Raw genomic sequence first — 12,792 nt, 5'->3', positions numbered from 1 at the left:
TGAGGGCCAGGGAAGGGCCAGAGGCAGACACATGGACTAGGATCGTGCTGGAGTTAGAGGGTGCAGAAGGGGAATGAATGTGGTGAGGGGAAAATCATAACTGACATTGTGTCCCCATCTCTGTTTGCCCATCCCTCTCTCTCGGGTCTCTTTTGTTCCCTATATCTCTCTCCTTCCCTTTCTCTCTCTTTCTCTTTCAAACTGACACAGGCTTGAAACACACGTGCAAATGTTAACTTCTGGTTACCCCAATTACCCTTCTCAGAAATCTACAAAGTTGCATTTCCATTGAGAATGACACTCAGAATACCAGTACTTCATTTGTGTTTTCACATTATTCAAAGACCCCCGAGTTTTTGACTAGCTACATGCTTCCTGTTATATCGCCTTCAATCAAACTTGCCAGCCCTTTTTCCCTATCCAAGCACTGGCTCTTTATCTACAGTCACTGTGGAGTCCCTAAGTGGGGCAGTGACAGGGAAGCAGGGTTGGATGGGCGGTCTGGTCTGCGAGAGGTGTGGTCCGCACCCCCAGGGGTCTCTAGGCCTTTCAGAGGTCCAACTCTGAGGCCGGATAGATCAGCCAATCGCACACATTCAGCGGGGGGGAGGCAGCTAATGATTCCCCATCTGTCAGAGCATTCCAGCTCCTGGTTGGAGTCAGACAGAGTGCGGGAGAGAGGGGGGTGGGCAAAGGGAGAGAAAGAGAGAGAGGGAGAGAGAGACGGAAAGAGAGGGGAGAGGGACAGATGGAAAGCAAGAAAAACATTGAGGTTGGAGGGCAGAGAGAGAAAGGGAAAAAGAGGGGGGAGGTAGAGGGAGAAAGAGTGTGAGAGCGATGGGGTGCCAGATATGAAAGAGAGGATGAGCGAGAGATTGAGGAAAAAGAGGGAAAGTGGAGCAGCGGTGATCACATGACAGGAAACCAGCATGAAGAGGTATTTTAGTTGTACTGCAACCTGTGTTCGCAATGAAAACGTTGTCATAGGTCTTTTTTGGGGTTTTTTACGAAAAAACTTGTATCTACATTTCACCATCCGAGGCACCTGTCACTGTGGTGAGACTGCAGGTTAACTGTAAAGGATGCGATGAATTTGGAGCAGAGAACCGGATTGGACTTGACACTGGCTCTGCCATCTTGATACTTGTCAGTCCACATAGTTTCCTGTGGCGTTCAGCTGCCAGGGTGTGTTAGAGAGAGCTGCCTGGGAGACATATCTTCTTCTGAAGAAAGCACACACACAGACGCAAACACACGTACACAAACACACGTACGCACATAGACACATGCACATGCATAGACAGCCAATGTGCTGTTCATACTGAGTAAAGTAATACATTATTGTGTGTTATATCTGTGCAAGCATGGGGGGGGGGGGGTGAATGTAGCAGTCTAATTGTCATGGGCAGACCATTGTATGTTCTAGTCCAAAGTCATTGGAGTTTGCTATTTCATGTTCCATGATGAAAGAAACATTGAGGCAGCTGAACAGATTAAATTCTGCTCTAAAAGAAAGAAAGGGACTTTTGAAGGTTATATCGGAATCCATTTTCATCCTTATCCCTCAGAGATCAAATGTATTATTGCGTGTGTGTTTCTGTTGGAGAGCCACAGTGGCAGTTGACCTTGGGTGTATTCTGATTTGTCAGGTACACTGTATTGTGTGAATCACACACCTATCAAGTTGTTCACCATCTACTGCAAGCAAGTTCAAAATCAAGTGTGCTTAGACTGAATTTAGGATGCTAGGCTGTTAAGCATTTATCTTGTGAGGAAGAGAGTAAGAGTAAGGAAAAGAGTGAGTAAAGTTTTTGCAAAGAGTGTTATTGTGTTTGACTCAGTACAATGGTTAGGCACTGCAGGGATATGCCCTGACAAAAGTTATAGACTCAAGCACTCTTGTTCTGTACAGCCGTTGTGAGCCTAAAGAGGGTTTTCAAAGGTTGTACTGACAGGGCTATCTGCACCATTAGATATGTGGTGTAAAGATCACAAGCCACGGTACTGAGGGCTACCATGAACGCCACTGTGAATCGCTGCACCGTGGTGTATGGATCAACACTTTGTATTTGAATGAGGAGTATTCCTGTTTATTGATTTCACCTCCTAGCTTGTTGCTGATAGAAAGGTGGAAGCAGCATATCAATGATTACTGATGAGGCTGACTCAGACTCCCAGCTCTCTGCTCCTCGGATTCTATCAGTTACTCTCCTCCTCTCCATCCTTCCATTTCAACCCATCGAACTGCACACCGGACAGAAGGTCAGAGTGGCGGCATGTGCCAAAACTAGGAGGGTTTAACCCCCCCTTTCCATCTTTTCACTCTCAGAAATGCAGATTCCAGACCCCCTAATGAGTGTGTGTTCCTCCCAGATACCATCTGTTCCCAGTGCCCACTGTGGAAATACAAATAAATAAAGAACATGTGAAATCTTTCCAATGAGGCTGATTAATCAAAGTCATGAGGTATTCTCCCTCAGAGGCAGGCGTCTTTTCACAGACCAACAGGTTGGCTGAGTTCTTCTAAGAACAGAGAAAAAAAGCATGCCATTTCATTTATTCACGTGCCAGTTTTTGTCGTTCATTGACTGCCATATTGTTTCTTAGATACAGAGACAACCGCGCTGTATGCGGGCCAACAATATTGGAAGCAACACTTTTGACAGGGTCACTGCAAAGGGAGGAGATTACTAGGGCACAGCATCCTTTAAATCACTGCAGCTACAAATAGAAGGGCTTATTCGATCAAAGGTTTGGAAGATGAAAGACGCTTCTCTCAGGGGTCGGAAATCTCATGGCGGTGACGTTTCTCTGCCCTCTGTCGTTCAAACCTGGTCAAAGACACGCACCCCTCACGTGTCCAATCAAATCATTAAACATGCCATTTCAATCGATTCCCTGACATGCAAGCAGATATTTCAATGTGACTGTATCTAATCACAAAAGGGACTCTTTCATCACAGAGGAAGTGGGACTCATAGCTCAAAGCAAACTGTGACTGCTTGTTTCCATGTCCCCCATTTATTTGCCCTCTTGTTTCTGCAGTGATTGAACCAGAAAAAACACAGAGATCCCTCTCCAGACAGACATTGCTCTCTTGCGCAGCGTTCACCAGTGTTATTCCAATCAAATCTTCCCCTGTCTCAGCACATGAGTGTCACACCAATTCCTAATGAGAAGTGACACTGGAGCGAGCTTCTCTGGTACGCCAATTGGAGAACAGCATTGGGATGTTTTACATTGATTCCCAGTGTGAGGCACGAAGACAGTAACATGGCATTGGGAATCAGGAAGAAGACTCAGTCTTCTTCAAATAATCCCAACCATTTTAACTGAAGCCACCGAACAACTGGTAGATTTTGAGTTGTAGCAAACAATTTGTAACATTTGGTTTTACCGTCTGGATGTGTGGGTTGACAGTTACAGTTAAAATAAATATGTACTGTACTGTCATTCCTTCTTGGGTTACTGTCAAGAAGACAGTTAAACAGTTCTTGCGTGGGTTGCCCTTTACAATCGAGAAAAAGCATATGCCATGTTCTGTGTCGTCTGAACTATCAGTGAGGACTGAATCATTAGCTCAAAGCTTAAGGTGATCTTACAACTGTTTATATATCTAGCCAGCGCCACAACCACCCACAAGCAAACGCCTACACTCAGTATGTATGTCCATGTGCTTATGTCCATGACCCACTTGTTCTTGTGCCTCTCACTGACCACAGGGCTGTGGTGATTCAGACATAGCTTGACACCTGGCCTGTAGTTTTCCCGTCAGGCTTTTGAGGGACTTGCTGACCCCTCCCACCGGAGTGGAAGTCCGTCCTGACGTGTCCCTGAGGGGGTTTTATTACATCAGAATGAGTTTACTTTGTGATCACGAGAATACATTTCATCATTTCCACCTCCATAGAATGACTGATTGCACTGCTACTATTGAATTGAGGATCAATACAAAACTAGATTTTCAGACTTTTCTTTCCTGAACAAAACTATTCCTGCTAGCACTGCATGTCCTTCAAAAAGTTCACATTTCTGCTACTGTGGGCACATAAGTCAATTTGATCAGGCTTGTGGAGAAACTGAGGTGTGAATGATTCCCACAATGTATCTCATAATAAAATACACATAGAGATACAGTACTGACTCAACTCTGTTTGTGGTAGTGCAGCCAGCCTGGGCTACAGCTGGTAAAACATGAATACTCCCACACAGCTCATAAAAAGTGCATATTGTGTCCGGCACCATAGGTAAAAGTGCTGAGGCTTGTGAACAGTGGTACTGACTGCAGTGACTCCTAGCAGGCCTCACATTCTGCACGCTCTGCTGTGGTCCAGAACAGGCCGCCTCAGTAAATAATTCACCCGGTATGAATATCTATCTCCCTTCTGTAAAAAAGAAAGAAAGATCATCAACAGTACCCTCACATGAGCCATGCTGCTCTCAGACCCTGCTGGCAGCCGGGTCTTGATGGAAGGGGCCTGTCCTCATATACAACACTCACGCTCTATTGATCTCTTGCCCCCAGGTGGGAATTCAAGGTCATCATCACGCCAGCTGTGGAGAGAAGGAAACACCCGACAGTGAAAGTAACGCATGGACATCCTGTAATTAAAATGCTGGTTTGGCATGATTTGTCCCCCCCCCCAACACACACACAAACACACACAAACACATGCACACACAAATAGCCAATGAACATGATAGTTGGTGTTGGAAAGGGTTATAATAAGAAAGAAGATGTTTCTCTTCCAGATCTGACCTCCCATCCGTGTGTTATGGCTGAACCTGATTAGAGAGCACAGTGTTCAAGGAAGCTGCTCATTATCAGTCCTATATAGTAATAACTACCTCTCTCTCTCTCTCTCTCTCTCTCTCTCTCTCTCTCTCTCTCTCTCTCTCTCTCTCTCTCTCTCTCTCTCTCTCTCTCTCTCTCTCTCTCTCTCTCTCTCTCTCTCTCTCTATCTCTCTCCCTCTACTCTCTCTCCCTCTCTCTTTCTCTTTCTCTCAACTCTCTTTCTCTATGTATAGCTCCCTTCCCCATCTTCCCCCCTCTCTCATTATTTATCTCCCTTTACATTATCTCTCTCTCCCTCCCCCGTCTCTCTTTCTCCATCTTTACTGTTCTCTCACTCTCTCACCTTCCCTCCCCTCTCTCTTTCTCTCTCCCCACCTCTCCAGCCCTCATTCACACTCTGTCTCTCTCTCTCTCTCCGCATCATAACTAATGTGTCTAGTGCGGGAACAGAAGCAGTAAGCCTGTGATAAGGGCAAACAGTGGACCTCTCTTTGCACTCTCGCTCTCTGTTTCCAGTAATGAGATAACTTAGGCCAACTGTTATAGCTTAAAGAGACAAGCCAGTAAAATGGTAAAACAGGAGAAAGAAAGAGGTAAAGAGAAAGAAAAACTGAAGATGAGAGTCCTTAATTGCTTGTTTATTACCCTTCACGAGCTTGTTGGTTTCCTGGGGTCATGTTAGATATGGAATCAAAGGACACAGGAAGAAGAGAATCAAATTAAAACGACCCCCTTTAAGGGGTCAAATCCGATCCCTGAATGAATCCTGCAAGGTGGACCGATCCGTCATCTTTGGGTTTTTTTTTTGTGCCTAATACTAGTCTAGGAAAATAGACTACTTGGAACAATGAGACCATCCCAAATGCTGGTGGTTCATCTGAAAACAATAACTCATGTATCATTCAACATGAAAAGAGCGGCAACTGCGGAGAACTGAATGCTGAATACTGAGAAATACAAGTCCCCATGTGATGTCATTTACAACCACTGTCTTATTTATGAAATGAAAGAGGAGCAGAAGGGTATCTCTGAACACACAGAGGAAAGACAAAATTACATTTGTGTGACATACTTGTTGACTGGAATGAGGAACAGCGGCCACTGAGACAAAGAACGTGGCAAACAATGAAACAGAGAATAAGTCCATGCATCAGCTTGAAACGTGCTTGTCACATTTGAAACATGAAGGTCGTTTACTCTAAAGGGCATTACTGTAATGGGAGATGAAAGTGTTATAAATGTGGCTCTCGGTTTCTTACCCGAATGCATCGAAAAAGAGAGATTTATATTCATGTTTTGGACATTTCAGATGAATCTGATCATCAGACACATATGTTTAGAAAAGAGACTATTATATCACAAATACATCATTTCAAGTAAGTACGCTCTGGAATATACAGAATACTTTGAAATTCGTATTTCCACACATCCACTGTGTGTTACTGTCTGCATGCAATGTTTGCTTGCTTTGTCATTCCATCTGTCAATCCAACAACCCTTCTATCTGTCTTCTGGAAGAAATATAATTTTCTTCCAATATACTTATGTTCATCACAATCAGCTATTGTACTATTATTTGTTCATGTTTTTTACCCTGGTAATCATTCACATATTGTTTTCCTACTGTGATGCCATGCATATTGTGTGTCAAAGACAGCCTACACAGTACAAAGGAAACCATGTCAGATTTATGATCTCTGAGCTTAAACAAATGGTTTTAAGTGCCTATTTTAGCATAAAACCTTGGGGTCTATCCCTAAGATTTTAGAGCCAGGGTTCAGGGGTCACGCCAACCATTGCAGCCGGCCTTTTTATGCATCCCTGTCCTCCTTAAGGTGAGGATCCTTCCGGAAAATGATTATGATTATTTCTGTCTCCGCCTGCCCAAAGGACACCTGTTGGCTGCATGTTTTTTGTGTTTTGTCTTTTTCACAAAATATTTTGTCCTAGTCTGACCTTTAGGCCTCTGAGAGATTTTGCTAGTATCATAGTGTGTCTGGACTGGTCCATTTTTTTAATGGTGAGATGTGTGTTAAACTCTCTCTCTCCAATCTGCTGTTTGTTAATCCTTCTAAATCCAGAACCTTAACTGATGGTCACAGTGTTCCAGAAGAGATGGAGAGAAGTTTATTTTGGAGTCTATACATTCATCCATCCATCTACACATCCATTGTGGCAACCAAGGGGTATAGCCAGGAGCGAACGGCACAGCACTACTGAAAAACACAGTTGGTTGGTTGAAAATAGCAGGCGTTTATTTAACCAAACAAAACACAAAAATAACTCGGGTTCTTCCTCGGTTGAGGGAACGTTCTGGACTGGTCAGGCGAGTCTCGTCTGCACCTCCCACTTCTTGCTGAAACAACACACAGGAGGAGTTGGTTAGCTTACAACCGTATGTACTACCTGTTGGAGTTCAGCTCCTACTCACCTTTTATGGTGTGGCCATTCTCCATTCCACTCATGAGCTGCACCTGTGCAGCTCGTTGTCTCCTGTGGGGGCGGCACCCGGATGTACCTGCCCCTGATCACCTGACCCCGCGCCGGTGCCGCTGTCCAAGGTGCTGATCGGAGTGCCTGCGGTGCCTACTGGGACGCTGTCCATGGTGCTGTGCCCCTGGGTTGCCGCACCATCCATTCTTGCAACCATCCTTGCATCCGTTTAGCCATCTATGCATACAATCATCTAGTCCTCCATCCATCCATTCATCCATCCCTCCACCCATGTTTCTCTTTAACCCGTACCATTCCCAATGTCTACAGAAGAACAGCCTACACTCTGTCAGCTGACTGGTCTCTGACCTCTTCAGACATCTTGGTCCGTTGACAGGAAATCATGCAAATTGACTTAAGAATTGCATGCTAAAATGGACAGCGAGGAGAGATAGAGAGGATGACATAGTACATCATGTATAACGAGAGAGATGGGGTTGAGGGGGCATATGGTGGTGGGGGGTGGGTCAGGGCTGATCCTTAGGCAGAGAGCTGCAAACTTCTAGAATGGACAGCCCATTAGAAGACTGGTAGAGAAACACTGGAGCTGCATTGCGTACACACCAGCACTTTAGACAGTAACAAACTGTATCTGTCGTATCGCTCACAGATATGCAGTCACCTCTGCAACAGACTAACTATGTAAATTGTTTACAATATAGAAACAACAAGTGCTAGAGCACAAACAGCCAAGTGTTAGAGCACTTCAAACCCTACCATCTGCCCCATTTCCCTAGAAAGTATGTGCTTAATTACGTCTTACAGCAAAGCAACGCCAACACAGCCATTAATTAAATGTGTGTTTTGTGTGGAAGCTGAGCCCATGTTGGTGTAGTATGGTGGGAAGTAGATGGTGTCCTTCCTTGGTAGTAGTTCAGCACAATGGCAGTTCAACAATCTTGAAAATGGAATACATGACTGTTATTGAGCTTTTGCTTTTACTGCTGAACACAAGAGATGAGGGTCAGTTACATTATAAGAAAACACTCAGGGAACCTATGTGGGAATGGCTGTGAACATCACCTCATGAAAAGAAAAATTGATGGCCAGAGAATAGACAAGAAGTATTCCTGGTCTAACATGTGAAAAAAGAATCCCACAGAGACAAACAAAGATCCTAATGGATTACAAATGCCAAACGCATTTTGATATGCTGCACTATTCAAAAAGCATTTATTTTCTGATTAAATCGTTGTCTCACATGTACTAATATCTTTGCATACATAGGCCAAATTCCCAAATCCATTTGGCCTTTGAGGAGAAAGAAAGATCTTCGCCGGTCGATTTGTTGGGATCAAGTGTTGGTGAAACACTGGAAGAAATGGCACACAAACCTGATCCAAACACCTCAGTCTGGTTGTGCTGTGCTTCTTCCTCCGTTTCCCTCTCATTATCTGAGATCCGCAGGCTGCCATTTGGTGGTATTGATTTGCACCGTCTGGGATGCCCGGACACACACACGCACACGCACACACACACCCACACACACACTCAAACCCTCCCACATTGTAAACCATAAACAGACAGCACACCCACAGGAACACACACTCATAAACACTAAAGCCACAAACACATGTAGAAGCACAAACGGATGCAGTTCACACATGCACAGACAGAAACACACACATGCACAAACAGAAACACGCACATGCACAAACAGAAACACACACACACGCACAGACAGAAACACACACACAGACAGGCTAGGCTTTACCTCCACTGGGTGGAATGTCTACAGAAATCCCCCCCTGCTGAAGGCTACAAACTGATTATCTGATGGAATCAAGTTGTCTTCACCATCTGTGTGTGTGTGTATGTGCGCACGTGTCAACATAAGGTTGTATGTGTGTTTTACAGTTTAAGTATGTGTGTATGTCAGGGATTTTGTGCATGCATTTGTCCTTCATTACATAAGAAGCTTAGTGAAGGTCACAGTAACTTTGTCCACAATGTTTGTAGTATTTGAGACTAATACATAAGTGAAGGTATTACATATTACATGAAGTAAAATGTTTCAGTGAAGCACAATCCATCCTGGTATAACTTTCACCTGGGATGTCCAATTGGAAAGAGTTTGCAGAACCATGTCAGACCTCATATACCCTCATTCCCTTCATGATTTATGCATCAAAGGTAGGAATCTGCAATGTTGCCCTGTACCTCTCAACTGTTTGCAACAACCTTTAAAATGTCAAATTGTATATTATTTGAACATATTCCATCCACATGAATCCCTTGAAAATGCACATATATTTTCCCAATTGTATTACTGGAGTTTACAAAACAATGTTGTGATAAGCAATTTATACACACAACTAATCATACCATTATGATTTCATTCACTTGTGACCTGTTTACTCTAAAAGCAGTATTTCATAGATAATGTCTCTGTTTCATCATTATTATTTGAAACACTGAAGAACACAAGAAAAGATTAATAAACAGCCAAATATTTATGTAATTGAAAATGCACTCCCACAGGGTCTAACCTGTAATATTCTGGTGAACAACATGGTGAATTCCTAAATGTCAGGCATCCATTTTGAAATGCCATCTTTATTTTGTACATTGTGGTTGCTGTGCATATGTTTGTCTGTACGTGTGTCTATGTGTGTGTGTGTGTGTGTGTGTGTGTTTGTGTGTGTGTGCATCCATGGCCTGTACCTTCTACAGTATGATTCAGCCCTCCTGTCAGACTGTCAGATGGTTAGTGTGTGACTCTGCAGTCCTGTCACACACATCTAGCTGCATTTGCCCCTCCTCATCGGTAGCTGAGGTAAACGAACAGGAATGAATTTTGAAGGTTGAAGTTGTTAACGGACAGCTGCCTGAGATTTAAAACTATACAAACTACCAGATGACTAAGGATATCCAAGTTGCTAACTGTTTTTAATCACAATGTGCCATGTGGAGTGGGAAAGGTATTATGGATGTCTGAATGAATGTAAACTGTGACTCAGCCACTGTACAGTATGTGTATATCCTCTGAGAACTCAGGGATCAAAGCCAAATTGCATGACAGAACACATCACGATAGAGAGTGATCATGGGCACCTCACACTACATATAGTTCCTGGGACAAGCCCTGGCTGTAAAGGACCAATCATCATCCTTATAGTAATAATCAGTAGAAAGGCACTCAGTGTGGCACTAATCCTCTTGTGTAAGTCTGACTCATACATCCTCTCTCAAAGTTAATTGTCTTTCTTTTGATGTGCCCATAAGGGCAAGCGGAAACACTGGCATGGTTAGACCCACTCCATAAACAAGCAAAAAGAGGCTAACCTGTTTGTCTGGGCCAGCCGCATGTGTTTACTGAACTGATTAGCTTGACTGCAAATGACAGCTCGGAGAGGAGACAGGGCCAGATTAGAAGAGGAACGCTGCTAGGGCTCTGGGCCCTAACAGGCACCCCAGTCTCCCCTCACTCTTTCTCATTCCTCTAAATTTGGAACACCGTAGCTAAAGCTGGTGAGGTGGAAACGGCTAAAAATTGCGTTCCGCGTTGGGCTGTAAACGTTAAATAATCGAAGACCCGAACTAGCGTTCCATCTCAGAACTCCATCTCTCTGTGTGACAGCCTTGATCTTTCGCTGTTCCTGCCTGCGTCTGCAGGATGTGGGGTGTGGTGTTAGTGTCACAGTGACACCTGTCACACACTCGTATAAATGATTCAAGGCTAGCGGATCACTCGGTGATGTGGGAGAGCCGCAGAGGCAGGGGGCAGCCAGGAAACACTTCTGTGGAGGAACACGATGTTTTCGATGGCATGGTCCAGGAGACTGAGCGCTGGGCCGTGCATCATGACTAACCCGGTGAGGCCAGACGCACACAGAGACACACAGTGACACATTTAGTCACCACCTAGCACTCTCCCCATACACATGCACAGTTTGTGGCTGAATGAGTTGTGGTGGCAGTGGTGAGTCTACAGACTGTTTATGGTTCACTGCATGTCTCCTGCGCTGTCTCCAACCGCCCTTCAGGAGCACGGGAACGCATTAACTGAATTTGTGTATGGATTGACTGTGCCTGTTTGACCTCCCGGTGAGTTCATTGGCTAGACAAAACTGAGGAGATTGACTTGCTTGGCAGTTAAATGAGACCTGACCACACTTACCAGTCCTGTCTTATAGAGGGGCTTCCAAACTCTAGTCCAGCCTCAAAAAACAATATTTGTTGCTACATATCATCTGTGACAGATGGAGATGGTCTGTGTCGGACCTAGAGGATAGAAGATGAAGAGTGGAACCAGTGAAGATTTCTCCATTTCCCTTGTCCCCAAGCAGGCCTCGGCCCTGAGGTAGAGCAGATGTTCCAGACCCTAGGAAACACTGGTACCTGGTTCATGCTTGATTTTCAGCTGCTTACAGCCTGTTCTGAAACAGAGAACGTATCTGTTCTGTGTTGTGACTAGGTTCAGTATATGAAATTTCTTGTAGTGAACCAATCCAGTTGAAGAAACCATGAGACAACAATGGATTCAAAATACAGAAGCTTACTGTAACTATCAGCAGTTCATTTATACACGCTTTCCTCGACTCTTGGGATGGAAACAAGATATTTTTCTTGTGTGGGTATGTGCCCCATGGCCTACAATATTTGACCTTTCCATTAAAAAAACTGAAAGCATAAGATGGGGAACACAACCTTACGGGCTTCTAGCACTAATTAAGGGGTTTGTGTGTGTGCATGTGTGCGTGTGTGTGAGAGAGATAAATAGAGAGAGATACAGAGAGAGAATGACGACAGCAATTGAGCTAGCATATGCAAAAACGAGAAGAGAGAAACTGAGTGGGAGTATTCATATTCATTTGGTCATGGCCATGTCTGTGCGCCTGGCTTTAATGGGACAGTTGGTAAAGTTAGGAGATGAATACTGGCTTGCCGTGGGGACTAGATAGATGGTTTTAAAGTCTGCATTACAGTTGGTGAAGTGAACACCTCAGGGAAAGTGGATACTCTTCTGCATGTTACCCTTGAGCCCGAAGTGAGTCTGGGAAGGATTAAGGCAAACAGGGATAGGCTTAAAATACTGGCAGCAAGTTTGGAGAAAGGCTTATGACTAGTGGCCACGGGTTTTCACCCTGCACTACCCATGAAGGCAATGTCTAAGCTCTCCCAGTTAGATGCAGTGGGATTGTGGGGCAGAACCTGGCCTCTGGTGTCCGATTTTTGCGTGTCACTGACCGTGAAACATGGGATTAAAGAGAGCAGACAGACTGTCCCTCTCAGATTTCCAGACATCTTCTACCGTGAGCGTGTTTTTGTGAACTGTATGTGTGATGTGTGCATTCAAGTCTACAAACAGCAGAAGACTTGGTTAAATCATTTTTAACAAGATACATAACAACTGCCGGAGTTGCAGTCCACACAGACCCCTGCTGAATATGTAGATGTTAAAATAGGCCTTTTTCTTTTCTTTTTTTGGGGCTTGCCACTTTTCACTCTCAACAAGGTTGTGTTTACCCGACCCACACTCCCTCTCCTAAACAGAAATGCAA

This window comes from Osmerus eperlanus, chromosome 5 (genome assembly GCF_963692335.1).
Source record: "Osmerus eperlanus chromosome 5, fOsmEpe2.1, whole genome shotgun sequence".
In the NCBI taxonomy this organism is placed as follows: Eukaryota; Metazoa; Chordata; class Actinopteri; order Osmeriformes; family Osmeridae; genus Osmerus; species Osmerus eperlanus.
The sequence above is the reverse complement of the archived record's forward strand: the minus strand, read 5'-3'. Positions refer to the sequence as shown.